At 37.1% G+C, this 18,721-nt stretch overlaps 1 protein-coding gene across 2 annotated transcripts in view; it reads left to right on the forward strand.

The window, feature by feature from the left end:
• The first annotated feature begins 1,680 nt into the window (after positions 1 to 1,680).
• Positions 1,681 to 18,721, forward strand: part of LOC123550492 (splicing factor 3B subunit 3-like) — a 55,051-nt gene continuing 38,010 nt past the window's right edge. Inside the window, exon 1 of one of the 2 annotated variants that reach the window (XM_053545911.1) lies at positions 1,681 to 1,809. The gene's annotated coding sequence lies outside the window, so the exon portion shown is untranslated. Of the gene's footprint in view, positions 1,831 to 18,721 lie in introns of both variants that reach the window. The other variant, XM_053545910.1, reaches the window with a different exon arrangement.

The raw sequence follows: 18,721 nt of genomic DNA on the forward strand, positions 1-18,721 counted from the left end.
CATAGCCAGATCATGGCCCACCTCGACAAGCACCATATACTATCGGACCAGCAGCACGGATTCAGGAAGAGACGATCCACCGAGAGCCAGTTGATCCTCACTTTACACGACCTCGCAGAGGGCCTCGATGAGGGGGAACAAATTGACGCGGTCTTACTTGATTTTAGTAAGGCCTTCGACAAGGTTCCCCACGAGCGACTTGCCAGCAAACTTGAGTTCTGCGGCATTAGAGGAAATCTGTTGCAGTGGATAAGACGTTTCCTGGCCAGCAGATCACAGAAAGTCTTGGTAGAAGGAAAGTCATCTGACTCAGCACCGGTTACATCTGGAGTGTCACAGGGATCAGTCATCGGTCCTCTACTCTTCCTGTTGTATATCAATGACCTCCCCCAGAAAGTGACATCAACGTCCCGTCTCTTTGCTGACGATAGTCTCTTGTATAGGAAGATCCGCTCCATCGAGGATGCCAAAGCCTTACAAGACGACCTAGACAGGCTCAAAAAATGGGAACGGGACTGGATGATGTCATTTAATCCTTCAAAGTGTGAGGTTGTTCGCTTCACCAGGAAAACATATCCTACCAAGGCGGCCTATTTCATCCATGGCAGCAAACTCCAAGTCGTCAAGGAAGGCAAGTACCTAGGCGTGTATCTTGATGAGAAACTCTCAATGAACACACATGTCGCAACCACTGCTAGAAAGGCGAATAACAGCCTCGCCTTCCTCATGAGAAACCTGACGAGTTGCCCACAGGAAGTCAAGGCCTAGTGTTACCAGACCCTCGTCAGGCCTATCCTTGAGTATGCCAGCACTGCATGGGATCCGCACACTCAGATCAACATCGACCGACTTGAGGCTGTCCAGCGACGTGCAGCACACTTCGTAAAGAGTGACTTCCGCACTACCAGCAGCACAAGTCAGATAATTGCAGACATCGGTTGGCAACCCCTTCTCAATCGTCGCTCCAGCGCCAAGCTGGTCATGACGTACAGAATCGTCCACTGCCTCGTCGATATCACACCACCAGTGAGGTTTTTCAATCCTACCTCGATCAACACCCGTGGCCACTCCATGAAATTCTATCTTCCGTTTTGTGGCAAAGATGCCCTGTACTACTCCTTCTTCCCCTCCGCCTCCAGACTATGGAACCAGCTCCCAGAAGAAGCCATCATGTCTGACAGCGTCGAGGCCTTCAAGAGGAGCCTGATGACAGGGTCCCACTAGTTCAGCACGTCGTTTTTTATCTGCTTTTAACTCTGCACTGTAAATGTTTGAGCGCCGCACACACCACCTTGTACATACACCACTGTACGACGTTGCCCCAGAATGGGACCTGTACACAAATGGAAGAAAAAGAAGAAGTAATACTATGAAGAAAATTTTGTAAATGACAAAGTGGTCGAATTTATCATCAGTCAACCTGCGTACAGTCCCCATTTTACAAACCCCTTTCAGGGCCTCACTTCGTGTGAGTTTTCTAACTAAATATAAATTTGAATTATGTAAAGTTTTCAGCAAATGTTAAGCTTTATACTTTACACATTTGAAATGGGTCCTGATGTGTGTTGCAATCCATTAGAAATTTATCAATAAGCAGCTGTTTAGTGTGTCCATCCCTGCATGGGACCAATACCGTACAGGTATTGTACGTGTACGGTATTCTAGCACAGATATTTTTTAGGAATTATGGGAAGGCTTGCCGGTGAATATATCCGGTTTGCTAAAATTGAGTGCGAAGAATCGTTAGATAGCAAATCCGTAAACATCATATTCATCAACCATGCATAGTTAAAGGCGTCAGTACGAATGGTCAGCTCAATTGCTTATCTGGTATAATATACAGTTTTGTAGAGATTTGAATGAAATTAAACTGTATTATAGTCCGTATTACAGGGATACAGATTAGCAGGGGCCCAGTAGCCCATGGCCCCTAGATTTTGGGCTGGGCCCCTATATTGTTGGAGAAAATGCCCATATACCTAATGTTAAACATTTATTTTTAACAGTCTGGGCCCCTAAATAAAAATAGCTAGTTTATATCCCTGGTATTAGCCACGAAGACTTTCAACTCGTCCCCATTTTAGTTATTTCGTAAATTCGTACCTATGGCGATTTCAAATTGGTCGGCAATTGGTCATATCGTGCCGCTTTTTATGGCCCCGTACTTTTACGTAAATTTTGCCGAACAAAACTGATGCGAAGTTGTTTTACAGAAGTGTCCATTCAGTAGCACTATGCATACTGGTCGTAATTTTGTTCACACTGTTGTACTGTTTATATCATATGTTAGTTTAATAAAATCGGGAAGGTCTAATACGGGGAGTAGAAACTCCGTATAAATCAATACATTTCAGTGCTCCAGCTTGGATTAAAAAAGGGCAGGGTGCTGGCACTGAAAAGGGCACTTCTGGGGTGGTGGTCGGTCCGGGACCGTGCTCCCCCGGGAAAAAAATATAACTGGTCCATGCATACAGTGCATTTAAACATACTTTAGGCATGGAATTTGGCATAATTTAGGCATGGAATTTGGCACACTTTAGGTATGGTCTTTTAATAGGCTATGTCTGTCATCTCTAATGCACCTATTTATTAACTAAAAATTCTGCTGTTTGTATTTTACTTGGCATTGATTTTCAACTTTAAACATTTTTTTGTAATTGCATACTGAATAACAATATCTATGTGTTTAGGCCTTTACTTGTTACAATTTCAGTACACATCTTCTCCATGTAGGCTACTTGATATTTATAAATTTATACCTGCAACATATTATATACAGAAAATAAAGTTTAAACTTCCACTTAAATAAATGAAATCAGGCAAAGTTTTTAACTTACAACAATCTAAAAGCAAGTTTAGCACTTGTAATAGACATATTCCGGGTATCCAAAATTTTATATCCGGATATGGTTACACTTTTTTCTAAAAGTCGTCGAATGTCCAGTTTAAACAATATTTTTTAAAAAATATTATGATGCACAGACAGTTTAACAGCATTTCACAGTATCTGACATTAAAGTGTACCCTGTCATTACATCTTAGTAAACTAATTTCAAAGAAATCTTCATGAAAAATCGGCAATTTCACAAAGCAGACGACAACTTACTTTCGATTTCAAAAACTTGTAAAACGATAAAATCAAAATATTTTCCTATTTAAATTTGATTGTGATCGATTTTTATTAATTACATATAAATGTCTGTTGTCTGGACTTAAGTTTCAGTTGTGTATAAAGGGGTATTTACGACTATATTAGGCCATCCTTAAAAAATTGTTTGTTTGCAGTAACGCGACCGACTCACGAAAATCGCCGCGACTCAAACAATTTTTTAACCCAAAACTCGGAATTTTTTTTTTATCGGTGCCGTGTTTTTATTCTTTCCTGTTTCGTTATTTCTTTTGGGTAACTATTTGTATAGCTAAGTTTTCCTAGACAGTGTTCGTTGAGGTTCAACTACATGAATGATCGATATGACCGATAAGAAACAAAATATGTGAATGTTACGCTTTCTGTATACTGCTAATTAACAAGTGACACAAATACGATAATAGGCTGCTCTTCTATGCATTGTTTATCAATTAACTTTTACACATTGATCAATAAATACCTTTGGCAATGACGGACATTATTGTACCAAATACAAACCGCGAGAAGCCCACGTGTCAGTCGGCGCGTGGCATGATTGACATCTGCCAGAAGCTGATTAACATACCAAGCTCCACCTACTGCCATACTTCCGCTTATGGAGGCGGACAATATTGGAATTCACCGGGATTTTGATTGACAAGGGGCAGTACTTTCGAACTCGAGACGCACAAAAGAAAATTTCCTCGGGTCAAGCCGACGCACGGGACATTTTTTGTGCGGGTCAAATACGAGTTTTTCTCAATAAGTGCGAGTGAAAACCCAGAACCTCGGGTCTACCGAACGCCCTGCCGATTTCCTGATATACTACAAAAAATTCATGCAAAAAGTTGTTTAGAAAATTCCACATGGACAAATCGTGGTACATAGTGTTATCTGTGCAATACTGCAGACGTATTTAACCGAGTTTTAGATTTGTAAAATAATGATTTTTCTCGTACGTAAAACATCTGGGATAGATAAATTCTTGGATATCATTCTGTCATAATTTCTCAAACAATTTTGCAAACAAGTAATAATTTCAGTTTCGATCTTTTGTCGTTGCATAATCTTTTTAATCTGCCCCGAGGATAAAATTGCTGTGACACTGCACAAGTCACTTGGAAAGAGCACAATAAACGTCAAAAATATTAGACAACCAAAATTTTCTTACCTGAAAATTTATTTATAAAAGTTAAACATCCTTTCAATGCAATGACTAAAACCAGCGAAAGAAATCCATAATGTTTACATTTCTAGATTTTCCTATTTAAGTGAAATTAAATTTCCATGGGTCCACTTTTTCCTATTTTTCAAAACCCAGACTTTAGAAACATAGTTATTATTACTGAAACTTTCTGTGACTTAAATAATGTAACTGAAATTCATGCAAATATTTGACACCTGCCACCAGAAACTGGGTTTAACCTGTTTGACAACTGTTTCTTTTAATGTGTGCCGACAGTAGCAGATCAAAGAAGACAGTAGCAGATCAAACAAGACGTGTATTCTGTGTGATGTCATAGTGATATCACTGCTATTGACATGTATTTAATTCAAGAAGTGACTGTGAAATGCTTTTATGGGTTTTTGTGTTTTGACTTTGAGTGCATTAGCACTGGGAGCTTGATTTATTTTTTGCTGATATGGAATTAACCTAGCTTTTTTTAATTTTATTCATATTCAGATTAGGCTTTTCTTGGTTAAGGCAATCATTGCAAGAGTGAAAACAAAAACACTTTAATTTGCAGTTTAATCACATTAGATTCACAAGGATAAGAAATTAGGTTTACATTGAACAAAGAAGTATATTTTATAGCTCTTTGCATTGAAGGATAAGAAAACAGAATCACTGATATTTTCAGTGAATTTGTTATTTACTTTAAATCAATAGACTTAAACAAAGACAGGAAATAATAATAACAATAAAAAAAGTAAATTTAGTTCCATTTTCAACTTGCATGTCATGGCGCTGTTAAAAATCTTTCCACGTTTCCCTAAAATCACTCCACCTCTCCCTAAAATCTCTCCACTTCTCCATAATCTTAGCTGAGGAAGAAATGACTTCTCCCTAAAATATTAGCATAGCTTTAGCCCTGAGTAAACAATGTAAAACAATTAAGTATTGTCTAAAAATTACATGATACATAGGCTTTGAATGAGTGCTGTGCTAGTAATCAGACTCAGGTCTACAGGAAAAAATATCAAAGATTTTGCTATGTACTTCAATGCTGTCCATTTGAGTAGGAATCCTAAGGAATGTAATGTTTTTTTATTACCCCAGCCAGTGCGAGGACATTCAAAAGGTCTGGCCAATTATTTTTGTTTAATATATTGATAATCTTAAATTTTTAAGTTTCATATGGAGATAATAAGCTCTGTTTCTGACTGGTGTCAGGCTATCTGTTGTTTTTACTGTTATTAAAAAGGTGATATTAATATTAGTATTTAACTATGTGAAAACTACCACCCTTGCAGATACATTACAATCAGGTTAGCATTCTACAGAGAAGTGTTAGTACCCAAAAGGTGTATAAACCAGAGGGTTAAAAAGAAAATGCAGGTGTTGTACAATTAGCATACAAAAAAAAAAACGAAAAAAAAAAAAACCCTACCTACCTACTCACACTAAAAATTCTGGGTCGCGTTACTGCAAACAAACAATTTTTTAAGGATGGCCTTACCGAAAACGAAAGTACACTTTGACAGGTGGCGCAAAATGATAATGATTTCAGACTGGTTTGCAAACTGTTTTAACACTAAGGTTCAATGATTTTAATGCTAGTGGAGCAGTCTAAAATATCATGGTCTGCCTCGGGCACGATTACAGCAGGTAATTGTTTGCTAATTATGTCAATGCCCCCCGGCGTTTATCACTCGATAAAAGGGGGGCAATAAAGCAGTGTATTATAATCACTGAGGCAAAAAAGGGAAGTCTGGCTAAAGAAAAAGAAATGAATGGTTGTAAAACGGGCAGGGTGCCTGGCGGGGCAACAGGGCGGAACGAATTTCGGAACGGGCGATGCGCCCTGCTGTAAATAGCTAGCTGGAGCACTGCATTTATCTGTATTATGCTGTCGTCCATACCTGTAAATATCTACCAGTCGTTAGCGATCGATATTTTGTTTTCGCCACTATCGATTAGCGTGTAATTAGCATAATATGAAATTAGGTGCTACCTAAAAGGCAGAGCTCCCTTGAAAAATCACAGTGCCCCTTTAAAATTAAAGGAGTGGTGTTGGAATTGTCTGGAATTATGGATTCGTTTAGGAAGTTTATGTTCTATTAGATCTATTAAAATTATAAGTATTAATGATAGTTCATGATTTCTGAATGCATGTTTTAGAATGCATCAAATTTAATTCTTGACATGTGAAATACTCGAAAGATATTCTGCATATAATTAAAAGAAAGTCCGATATAGCTTAAAATGTGCACCAAGATAAAGAAGAAAACGTATTTGAATAATTTCTGTTATTCTTATTAAAATGTACTGCATCAACAATTTTACATAAATTATTATCATACTGGAAACCAGTCACAAATGATAACTCCTTCAAATTGAAAAGCTTCAAACCTTTGAACAGAATCTCATTAGGCCAATAGCCGAAGGAATTTTGTTTCTTTGCGTGTGAATGTTTGGCAAGATGGACTTAATGTAAAAAGTTAATGTTTCAGTTCCAAAGTTAATAGAAATTAGAATTTACGTAATGCTGGAAATGACTATTGTAATTCTTTTAAATGTCATTATTGTCAAATTTTGGTTCTTTCTGAAAGGAAGAATGATTGTGTCCAACTCTCAGTCAAAAATACTGCTATAATAGACACCTGGTATGGGAAAATTACAATCATTTACATGACTGTACAAAGCTTGTTTTAAACCCAAAAGACTAGCATCTTTTAAAAGTTAATGATCAGAATTTTACCTGAGAAAAACAGTGTTTGCCGAAATTCTCGAAAAACCCTGTTAATTTACTGAACTTCTAAGTTAACATTTCTATGGCTTTTTTATGGTTAATCAATTAGCACTATAAAATAGGGGTGGTAGTAAAACCTTTTTGATGTTTATTGATAATTCATCGCCAACAGTTTTAGTTTTTTTGATAAACTCTGGTCAGTAATTTTAAAGCTAACGGATGAAATACATGCGAACGGGGAGAAGAGCATTATTTTGATCCTAAAGCTGTTTTTGTTTTTAAAGTTATGTCTACTGACTACTGCTCAGGCACTACATTGGAACCTGACATCAAAACTAAACACTTGTTAAATTTCACATGAATGACTTTAGTTATACAATATTTTCAAAACTCATAATAATAGAAAAAAAAACTGAAATAAAAAAAAAGGAATTGAAAAAAAAATCTGGTCCAGGTGAGGTTCGAACTCACGACCTCTGGTTTTCAACGCGAACTCGCTAACCACTACACCACTGTGGAGTTATGACTCATGACAAATATAAGTATATCTAATAAAGTTCAGTAATGGCAGCGTGACGAAAGTCGTTTCAAAATGAAAATATTGTATTTTATTTCTTTTTTCTTCGTAGAAAATGTATTTAGCACTAATGTTTTATTATCAAACGCGCATTTACATTTTTATTCAGTATTCAAAGCAGTAAGCGAGACGCATTTGTGAACCGTACACAGTAAGCGTCTACTGACGTCTTTACTGATTAATTACTATGTGCATAGAGCACATGAAAAAATCCGAACAACACCGATTCCAAAATTACCACGAATTTTCAACTCGATAGTATACACAGTAAGAATTCTCTATTCGTTTTCTTGTTCATACGTCTAACCGTAATGCGACGCTGTCGGCGCCGCTTTGCGGCGCCGGTAGCTCTGCTATTACCTCATCTTTAATCATGGAGCTATATAACACTTATTGTTCAAAGGGTTTACCAGTCACATGTTAAGTGGCGATAATTAGATGATCAGAGATTGATCTAAAGGGATTCTGAAGCAAAAACAGCATGCGGCTGCATGTGGTGTTATGCTTAATTATTATGAATTAACTCGAGCTTACTTCCCTGAAGAAATATTTTACCACGTAACTTCAAACCAGGAAGGTCTAATACGGGGAGTAGAAACTCCGTATAAATCAATACATTTATCTGTATTATGCTGTCGTCCATACCTGTAAATATCGACCGGTCGTTAGCGATCGATATTTTGTTTTCGCCACTATCGATTAGCGTGTAATTAGCATATTACCTCATGTTAATCATGGAGCTATAACACTTGTTGTTCAAAGCGTTTACAGGGGTTTTTAGCTCACCTGTCACAAAGTGACAAGGTGAGCTTTTGTGATAGCGTGGCGTCCGTCGTCCGTCCGTCCGTCCGTTCGTGCGTGCGTAAACTTTTGCTTGTGACCATTCTAGAGGTCACATTTTTCATGGGATCTTTATGAAAGTTGGTCAGAATGTTCATTTTGATGATATCTAGGTCAAGTTCGAAACTGGGTCACGTGCGGTCAAAAACTAGGTCAGTAGGTCTAAAAATAGAAAAACCTTGTGACCTCTCTAGAGGCCATATTTTTCATGAGATCTTCATGAAAATTGGTCAGAATGTTCACCTTGACAATATCTAGGTCAAGTTCGAAACTGGGTTACGTGGGGTCAAAAACTAGGTCAGTAGGTCTAAAAATAGAAAAACCTTGTGACCTCTCTAGAGGCCATCTTTCTCAATGGATTTTCATGAAAATTGGTCAGAATGTTCACCTTGATGATATCTAGGTCAAGTTTGAAACTGGGTCACGTGGGGTCAAAAACTAGGTCAGTAGGTCTAAAAATAGAAAAACCTTGTGACCTCTCTAGAGGCCATATTTCTCAAGAGATCTTCTTGAAAATTGGTCAGAATGTTCACCTTGATGATATCTAGGTCAAGTTTGAAACTGGGTCACGTGCGGTCAAAAACTAGGTCAGTAGGTCTGAAAATAGAAAAACTTTGTGACCTCTCTAGAGGCCATATTTTTCATGGGATCTTTATGAAAATTAGTCAGAATGCTCACCTTGATGATATTTAGGTCAAGTTCGAAACTGGTTCACATGCGGTCAATAACTAGGTCAGTTGATCTAAAAATAGAAAAACCTTGTGACCTCTCTAGAGGCCATATTTTTCAAGAGATCTTCATGAAAATTGGTCAGAATGTTCACCTTGATGATATCTAGGTCAAGTTCAATACTGGGTCACGTGCGGTCAAAAACTAGGTCAGTAGGTCTAAAAATAGAAAAACCTTGTGACGTCTCTAGAGGCCATATTTCTCAATGAATCTTCATGAAAATTGGTGAGAATGTTCAGCTTGATGATACCTAGGTCAAGTTCTTAACTGGGTCATGTGTGGTCAAAAACTAGGTCAGTAGGTCGAAAAATAGAAAAACCTTGTGACCTCTCTAGAGGCCATATTTTTCATGAGATCTTCAGGAAAATTGGTGAGAATGTTCACCTTGATGATATCTAGGTCAAGTTCAAAAGTGGGTCACGTGCCTTCAGAAACTAGGTCATTAGGTCAAATAATAGAAAAACCTTGTGACCTTCAATGGATCTTCATGAAAATTGGTCAGAATTTTTTATCTTGATGATATCTAGGTCACATGTGCTCAAAAACTAGGTCACTATGTCAAATAATAGAAATAACAACGTCATACTCAGTTCAACACTGGGTCATGTGGGGATAGGTGAGCGATTCAGGACCAACATGGTCCTCTTGTTTTTATTCTATAGCAGAGGCCGAATATCGGCCTCGTCCCCCAGCCGAGGATTTCCCCCACAGCCAAGGATTTCCCCTACCGCAGTCGAAATTCCCCTACGTCCGAAATTCCCCCCTCCAAAATCGTAAACAAAGCAATGGAGATTGCTCCCAGCGATTTTCCCGACCGAATATCGGACCTGTTCACAATTGCAGACGGTCTTTCACAATTTTCAATGGGTGTGAAAACCTTTAGAAATAGTAGAAAAATGTTAGAAGAGCGTTAAGTGGACCCGAGGTTCCGGTTTTGACCAGCGAAAATCGATAAAAACTCGTATCTGACCCACACATAATATGCCGTGGGCGTCTGCTTGTCTCGCGGTAATACCCTTTGATGCGTAACGAGTTCGAAAGCTCTGCCCCTTGTCAATCAAAATCCCAGTGAACTTCATACTCAGTGATTTTTTTCAGTTTTGGGGGAAGGGGGTCGGTGCCCTTTGGAGGGGGAAAAATTCGACGTAAAACTAAGAAAAGGGGAATTTTCATTTGTTTTGAAATAAACTACAGTTTCAAGTTTATTGATAAATTCAGGGCCCATAAGAGCATCTGACATGACATATAACACAATGTAGCATATCAATACCAGATAACCAAATAAATTTTTCAAATGTGGAGGATAAGACATCCATTAGACTACCAAAATTTACAACAGACATTAGGTCCCTTCTTAAACAAATCGGTGAGTGGCTGTTTTTTATTTCTGTCAAAGTCTGACATTTGCAGTCACTGTTACATTTGACCTGTCACAATAAAAACAAACTGTAAAAAACAATGTATGCATTGGACTAGTCCCTTCCCAAAGCATAAAATCAAACCCTGACTGACTAGAAGATGGAAAACTCAAGACTACCTGGCCAAACAAATAGAATGCAAATCATTTACAGACTAACATTCAACAGCGTTGTTGTGCAGAATAATAAAGCGCTTCGATGATTCTGATTTATCAAGGGAAGTTACTCCAACCGGTGTCGATGTAAACAAAACGCGAGATACCGCGGTGAACTGTTTTCTATATGAAAATAAATAAAATAAACTAGTGAATTATGATTTAATTGATTGGATTTTTTTTTATTTTCAGAGGGGAATTTTAGGCATCGGAAAGGGGAAAAAAATATACTATTTTGAGGGGGGAATGGGTCCGAATTTCACCGAATATTTTGGTGAAAAAAAACGCTGATACTGTTTATCGACACCAGCGTAAGTATGACAGTAGGCGGAGCGTCGTATGTTAATTAGCTACTGACAGATGTCAATCACGCCACGCGCCGACTGACACGTGGTTATCATCAGCATGTAATATAGATGATTGATAAACAATGCAGCGTCAGATTATCGTGTTTGTACCTCTTGTTAATTAGCGGTAACAGCTTATGCTGTATTGTGTAATATGTGTTGTTAATTTAAAGTAATTATTTTATGTGCTTGATTCGATTAAATAAGCCGATCGGCCGTTACGCAAATTTATTATCTCTGCCGAGGTATTTTGCTAGAGCAAAATAAAATATAAATGTTTTAAGTAATCAGATATTATAAGTATGGAATAGTTCATGTGAAAAGATGAAATTTAAAACGGGTATTTTATCAAGAATTTTTAATGTTTGCTTTCGTTTTTTCATATTTGTCACATGTTTTCGCAATCGTGATTTTCGGACTTTTTTATCCTTTCTTACAAGATTTTCTAGTACAATTGAAATAAAAATCCAACAAAAGTATGCATTTAATAATAATATGATGACTCTTGCAAAAGCAACTCTTATTTTAAAGCATTTTTTGTGAATAAAAGCATGTGACCTTTAAATATTCAATGATTTGAGCATTTCAGCTCTCCCGAACGCACCTTGTTACAATGATAAGTGAACATTAGTGCAAATCCATCTATTGCAGTGTTCGAAATTCACGGTAGTCCGACAGCCCGTGGCTACCAAATTTCAGCTCAGGCTACCGATTTTCCACAGGTACAAGCCCGACTGGGCTACCGAATTTTCCTCATTTGTTTAAAAAAACATGCTAATTAAACGAGTACTGCATCGTGACTTTCCAGACTGAGAAACGCTTATGGAATTATTGGTTTTGCACTCTTACGTGTTGGCAATCAAACACAGTGTCAAAGACGTAACCGCAGCGCTAATTGGCTGAATACAATCACCTCTAGCGTAACGGATAATTTGATTAGCTTTCACACCTCTCGCGAAAATCTCACAAGTACCTGCAGTAGGCGGAGCTTAAATTATGCTATCAGCGTGTGTGTAAATGTGTATTCAGCACTCGATATTACATCTTACAAATTGTCAACAGTCCGAGTTGCAGTAATTGGCGAGTGCGGATCCTAAAAAACCGAGCATAACAGTTTAGATTTCGTTTTGGCAAGGAGTGTCATGTCCGATGCTTTTGGACTCTGACGATGCTGATCTGGACTGGAGTATTTCGAGTTAAAATTTTTCAAAAACATGGCAAACATGTACTGTATGTCTTTTTTATTACTTCAAACATGCATAGAGATGTCTGTAAAACAAAATGTTATATGGTGCAAAAATTATGTATTTTAAGGTGTTAAAGTTCGGGCTAGTGAAATTGGTGTCGGGCCTGGAAAATTTTTAGCCCACCATCATGATGATGGTGGGCTATTAAAATCACTCTGCGTCCGTGGTCCGTCCGTCCGTCATTCCGTCAGTCCGTCCGTTAACAATTTCTCGTTATCGCATCTCCTCAGAAACTACTGGGGGGATTTTGACCAAACTTTGTCAGAATGATGTATTGGTACCCTAGTTGTGTCCCCCTGAAAATCAGACTGGTTCAACAATTTATGAGTGAGTTATGGCCCTTTGTTTATTTCTATAATTCATATAGATTTATATAGGGAAAAACTTTGAAAACCTTCTTGTCCAAAACCACAGAGCCTAGGGCTTTGATATTTGGTATGAAGCATCATCTAGTGGTCCTCTACCAAGATGATTCAAATTATTTCTCTGGGGTCAAATATGGCCCCGCCCTGGGGGTCACATGGTTTATATAGACTTATATAGGGAAAAACTTTGAATAACCTCTTGTCCAATACCACAGGGGCTAGGGCTTTGATATTTTGTATGTGACATCATCTAGTGGTCTTCAACTAAGATTGTTCAAATTATACCCCTAGGGTCAAATATGGCCCCGCCCTGGGGGTCATATGGTTTACATAGACTTATATAGGGAAAAACTTTGAAAATCTTCTTGTCCAAATCACAAAGCCTAGGGCTTTGATACTTGTAATGTAGCATCATCTAGTGGTTCTCTACCAAGTTTGTTCAAATTATCCTCCTAGGGTTCAATATGGCCCCGCCCCGGGGGTCACATGGTTCATATAGACTTATATAGGGAAAAGCTTTTAAAATGTTCTTGTCAGTAACTACAACATTCAAACTTGGACCACATGTATATTTTTGAGTGGCAAGATGAACCTTGACATGAGTTGACCTTGATTTTGACCTAGTGACCTACTTTCACATTTCTGTAGCTACAGCCTTCAAATTTGGACCACATGCATAGTTTTGTGCACTGGAAAAAACTTTGACCTTTATTATGACCTAGTGACCTACTTTCACATTTTTGAAGGTACAGGCATCAAATTTGGACCATATGCATAGTTTCCTGTTTCAAAATGAAATTTGACATTGATTTTGACCTAGTGACCTACTTTCACATTTCTCAAGCTACAGCCTTCAAATTTGGACTACATGCATAGTTTTGTGTACCGAAAAAAACTTTGACCTTGACATTGACCTAGTGACCTACTTTCACATTTTTGAAGGTACAGGCTTCAAATTTGGACCACATGCATAGTTTTGTATTCTGAAATAAAATTTGACCTTGATTTTGACCTAGTGACCTACTTGTACATTTCTCAAGCTACAGCCTTCAGATTTGGACCACTTGCATAGTTTTGTGTACTGAAATGACCTTTGACCTTTACATTGACCTAGTGACCTACTTTCACATTTTTAAGGTACAGGCTTCAAATTTGGACCACATGCATAGTTTTGTATTCCGAAATAAAATTTGACCTTGATTTTGACCTAGTGACCTACTTTTACATTTCTCAAGCTACAGCCTTCAGATTTGGACCACATGCATAGTTTTGTGTACCAAAACAAACATTGACCTTTACATTGACCTAGTGACCTACTTTCACATTTTTGAAGGTACAGGCTTCAAATTTGGACCACATGCATAGTTTTGTATTCCGAAGTAAAATTTGACCTTGATTTTGACCTAGTGACCTACTTTTACATTTCTCAAGCTACAGCCTTCAAATTTGGACCACTTGCATAGATTTGTGTTGTGTACGGAAATGAAATTTGACCTTGAGCTAGTCAGTAAGTCTTGAAATTTGGAACACTCATAAATGGCACATTGGTGGGCGCCAAGATCACTCTGTGATCTCTTGTTAATCTGGTAGCCCGAACGGGCTATTGGATTCAAATCTGAATTTCGTACACTGCTATTGCTAAGTGACAGTGTGTATAGTTGCTAAAAGTTGCAAGAATATGTAATAAAAACATAGTTTAAAGTGTTTATTATGCATAATTGTAAATTTCCCCCTGAGTGAAAAAATCCCCCAAAACTGCTCGTCACGTGCTATTTTCTTCCCCCAATGACAGGCTGGGGCCTCTTCCCCCAGTCGTTAAAAAAAAACCCCTGGTTTACCAGTCACATGTTAAGTGGCGATAATTAGATCATCAGAGATTGATCTAAAGGGATTCTGAAGCAAAAACAGCATGCAACTGCATGTGGTGATATGCTTAATTATTATGAATTAACTCAAGCTCACTTCCCTGAAGAAATATTTTACCAGGTAACTTCAAACCTTATCAAAGGGCCGATTTTTTTTGGATTTGAATAAAAAAAAATGGAAAATAACAGAAAGCTGACACTTTTCGTAATCTTGTAGAGCCATAATTATAATTATTGTTTATAATGTCAGATTTCTACATACAGAGACAAACATTCTTCTTGAACATAGGGAATGTTTCAAACGAAATTGTTGTTTAAACTCCAAAAATTAGTTTAATAAATTTAATCTTAAAACTGATGTGTGAAAAATACAATGTATTTAAATTAAAATAACAATATTTTTTTTAAAAGGCCGACAACGAAGTTACATTTAGTATTCCGAACTTTTAGATAAAACTGCAGAAAATCATCTAGGTTTAACACGTATTTAAATGGTGAAGAACAGAGCAATATCATAAACAAATATTTTCAGGCAACAGTTTACAGTTTTGACTTGCTATTTTCATTAAAATATGCTCTAATTTTTTTGTTCTAAATACTCTGAATCAACAAGGCAAATATCATGTAAGAAACGACATCCAGGGTTTTCCCGGACGCAGGTTTTCTGCGTCCCTGACGCGCTTTTACTGCTTTGAACTCGCATTTTTTAGTGCCTCTGCGTCCCACTGGACCCGCAAGATCGGTCACGAAACTCCTTTGCACTGAAGCCTCCTTTGCGCAGATACCCATGTAAAATGCACAGTTTTTTACCACTGGGACCATCCCTGAATCGTGGGTGCTCATTATGCACAGGTATAGACGATTTTCCAACTTCGAAACAAGTTTTGTTATCCATGTTCGCCATTTTGGTAAAGGGAAACTACTCTCCGCGCTAACTGTCACCGCTAAAATCTAACTAGATTGCCGTTACGTTCCGTAAAAGATCGAATGGTTTATTTTTTTATTAAACAAAATTAATTTCATATAAATTTAAAGTATAATTTTTTGATGAAAAAATATTAATAAATCACAGAAATTATGATACTAATTAAGGATCGAGTATTATCTTTAACCGAGATAAAACTGTGAACAACATAATTGACACGAGGTGACACGTTAATTGCCGGTAATTACTGGCTATTTGATCATAACAAAAAGACTATCACACCTTTTGTAATCAGTCTGAATTGAGAAGCTCATGCCATTTTGAAAGATACCATTCTGAAATATAGAATCAATTGCTATCTAAATTAAAAAGATACAATTAAGTTCATTCGGATTTAGGGTAAATTTTTATAGTAATGATGTCCATTTTCAAGATCAATAATTTGTGGACCCCCAAAAATTATTAGGGACCCTTAAATTAGCAGCCATGGGAGTCCATGGACTCCCAAATAAAAAACCCGAGGGAAAACCCTGGACATCTTTCTCTCTGGGTAAGACAAGTCTAGATTTAGCCATTTTCACAGGGCGAAAAGTAACATTAATGTAGATATTTTCCATTTAAAAACAGATGCAGGCAATAATTTCATGACAGAACTTTTGTTTTCAACAAAAAATTCAACAAATGCATTCCCAGATTTTCACTGAAAGGACGAGTTAAACTGTAAGGCGTAAGTGTTTGAGTAATAGCAGAATAACCTACGGCATACGCTTCGATTGGACGACAGCATAAGATAAGATAAATGCTGGTTTCCAGTCCCCGTATCAGTTGTTCCAGATAAAATGGATGAGTCTTGACAAAAATTTCAGCCACAGTATTGTATAGAATGACGAGCTGATCTATACAGTGTAATGCTAATCAGACCTCGACCTTAGCGGCGGACCGTTGGACCGACGCAACCAAAATATCGGCATGTCCACTAACTATCAAAAGTTGGGTAGACTGACGGTCAACCAATTTTCAGTCACGGTCTGCAAATAAAATAAAACCCTTAAAAGTGAAAAATAGCGGGGGGGGGAATCGTACCCACATCGGCGAATTCACAAAACGAAAATTGATTTTAAGTACGGCATTCTACAGTTAAAAGTACTCCACGGATTGGGCGAGTGGTTTTTACGTGGTAACTTTACCAAATTGAGAAATTACATCGGGCAAAATTACCTGGATTGACTGGAATTTACCCGCGAAGTGTAAAAATATCAAAACGTCATGCTGGTAATTTTCCATTCCACAAGCACATGCGCCCTATCGTCATATCTAATTTACATCGCGGTTACTTTTGACACAAAAAATCATTTTTAATATAATCGCTTCAAATTTTCAACACCGCTTGAGAACTAATACAGTTTGAATTCTATAACAATTTTAATAATATAATGACAGGAATGTAGGCAAAATTCTTAAAAAACGATCAAATTTTCATATAATGCTTTGTAAAATTTCAAACAGCGCGATCTTGATTATTTATTTCTTTCTTAAAGTAAATAAACGGTACATACTATGGTAATAAAATTCAGACTTTCGACTAGAAAGTACAAAAAACACAATTAAAAATCTTAAATAATGAAGAAGCGGCAGCAATTTAAATACATGGAGTAAAACGATTTTTGGCAAACAGATTTCTGTTAGTGTGGCAGAATAGGTTACGTGACCTTGTGAACGTAAATAGAAATGTGGTTTTAAAATAAAGCAGTATGATGTTGTCTCGGTTTTTAATAAGTTTTAAATGATTCTTTTTACATGTATTTTTTGACACAACACTTTTGTTAGATATTCTTCTCAAACAATAATGTAAATTTCTTGAGGGCAAATAGGTCACAGAGGTAGGATATCCACTATCATCGTTCACGGTTTGACACATTTACATGTTAGTTTATTCGGGATATTTTTTTTTTCAAATCAGTATTTTTATTTGGCATAAACAAATAAATGTCCATCGCCAATATACAGAATTGAATTGAATATTCAGGATATTGCACTATCTCTTTTAAAAAATTAAAGAAAAAACTTTTTTATTGATTTCTTCTCAACAATTTAAGAAATCGAGAAAGTACGAGCAGACAGTGATGGGTCACATGGCGCGAAAACATGACATAATGCCATGACAATCTCGGGCAACTATACCGCTTTGATCTCCACTTCAGATGCCATAATAGTCGACACACTTCTTTTAGCTCTTTGAGTGGGTGTTAATTGGTGATGAAAACAAGGCCAATTACTTAGTTTATCATCAGAATAATTACCGATAATTGTTAATGTTTTTTTTTTCACTTTTAACATGGGTCGGGTGGATGATGATTATTGTGTCCATATTTTGGGACACTATTCAAAATAATCATTTTTCGAGATAACAGAGTGCTACAGTCTTTCATTTTTGAGTCGGCTAAACGCTGTCAAGCGTTTGACGAGTCCTTGCTATCGCACGATTTCTCATTCTTAAATGGCCTCACAACACAGCGAAGTGGTGTAGTTCCATTGGATTGTCTCTAATTTCAAGGAGTTCATTGATCGAATGAAGTTCATTTATGTCAATCCTATTTGCTATGACCAATATACGATGTAATCTGTCATATTTATGACTTGTAATTGTGCAATACTCGAATAAAGCCACGTATTTTCTTCCGCGGTAACTCATTAAGCATAAACACGCATAACGATTCTGCGGGATTTGGTAATACATTTGTGCATATGATTATGGTGACGAATTTTATGCCCTTTTGTCACAAAATAGCAAATATGATGTTCACAAATTCAAATAAAAACTGCATATTAACTTATTAGCCAAATTATCCATTTGTTACCCTGTCCGTTTCAAAAAATAATCTTTAAAATCATTGCGCAAATAACAAATTTATTGTGCTGTGCATTTTATGAATTGCGCAGACTTACAAAGCTTGTGTAACATCCAGCGAAAGACAAAATATAGTTCCAGAACATACTGCTAGTATTTTATTGAGTGGGTACCTCTGAAAGCATTGGAATGTCTCTTATCAAAGAGTTTACCACACCGATGAAATTAAATCATGACAGCTTCATTTTAAATGACCCGAATAAGATATGTGCAGTACGTTAATTCTTCCGCGAGACTTCGCGGATGAATCCTAACTACATACTGGACACTTCTCGGCGAACACGTGTGACCTGTTTATAACAAT

Source organism: Mercenaria mercenaria, chromosome 6 (assembly GCF_021730395.1).
Source record: "Mercenaria mercenaria strain notata chromosome 6, MADL_Memer_1, whole genome shotgun sequence".
Classification (NCBI taxonomy): domain Eukaryota; kingdom Metazoa; phylum Mollusca; class Bivalvia; order Venerida; family Veneridae; genus Mercenaria; species Mercenaria mercenaria.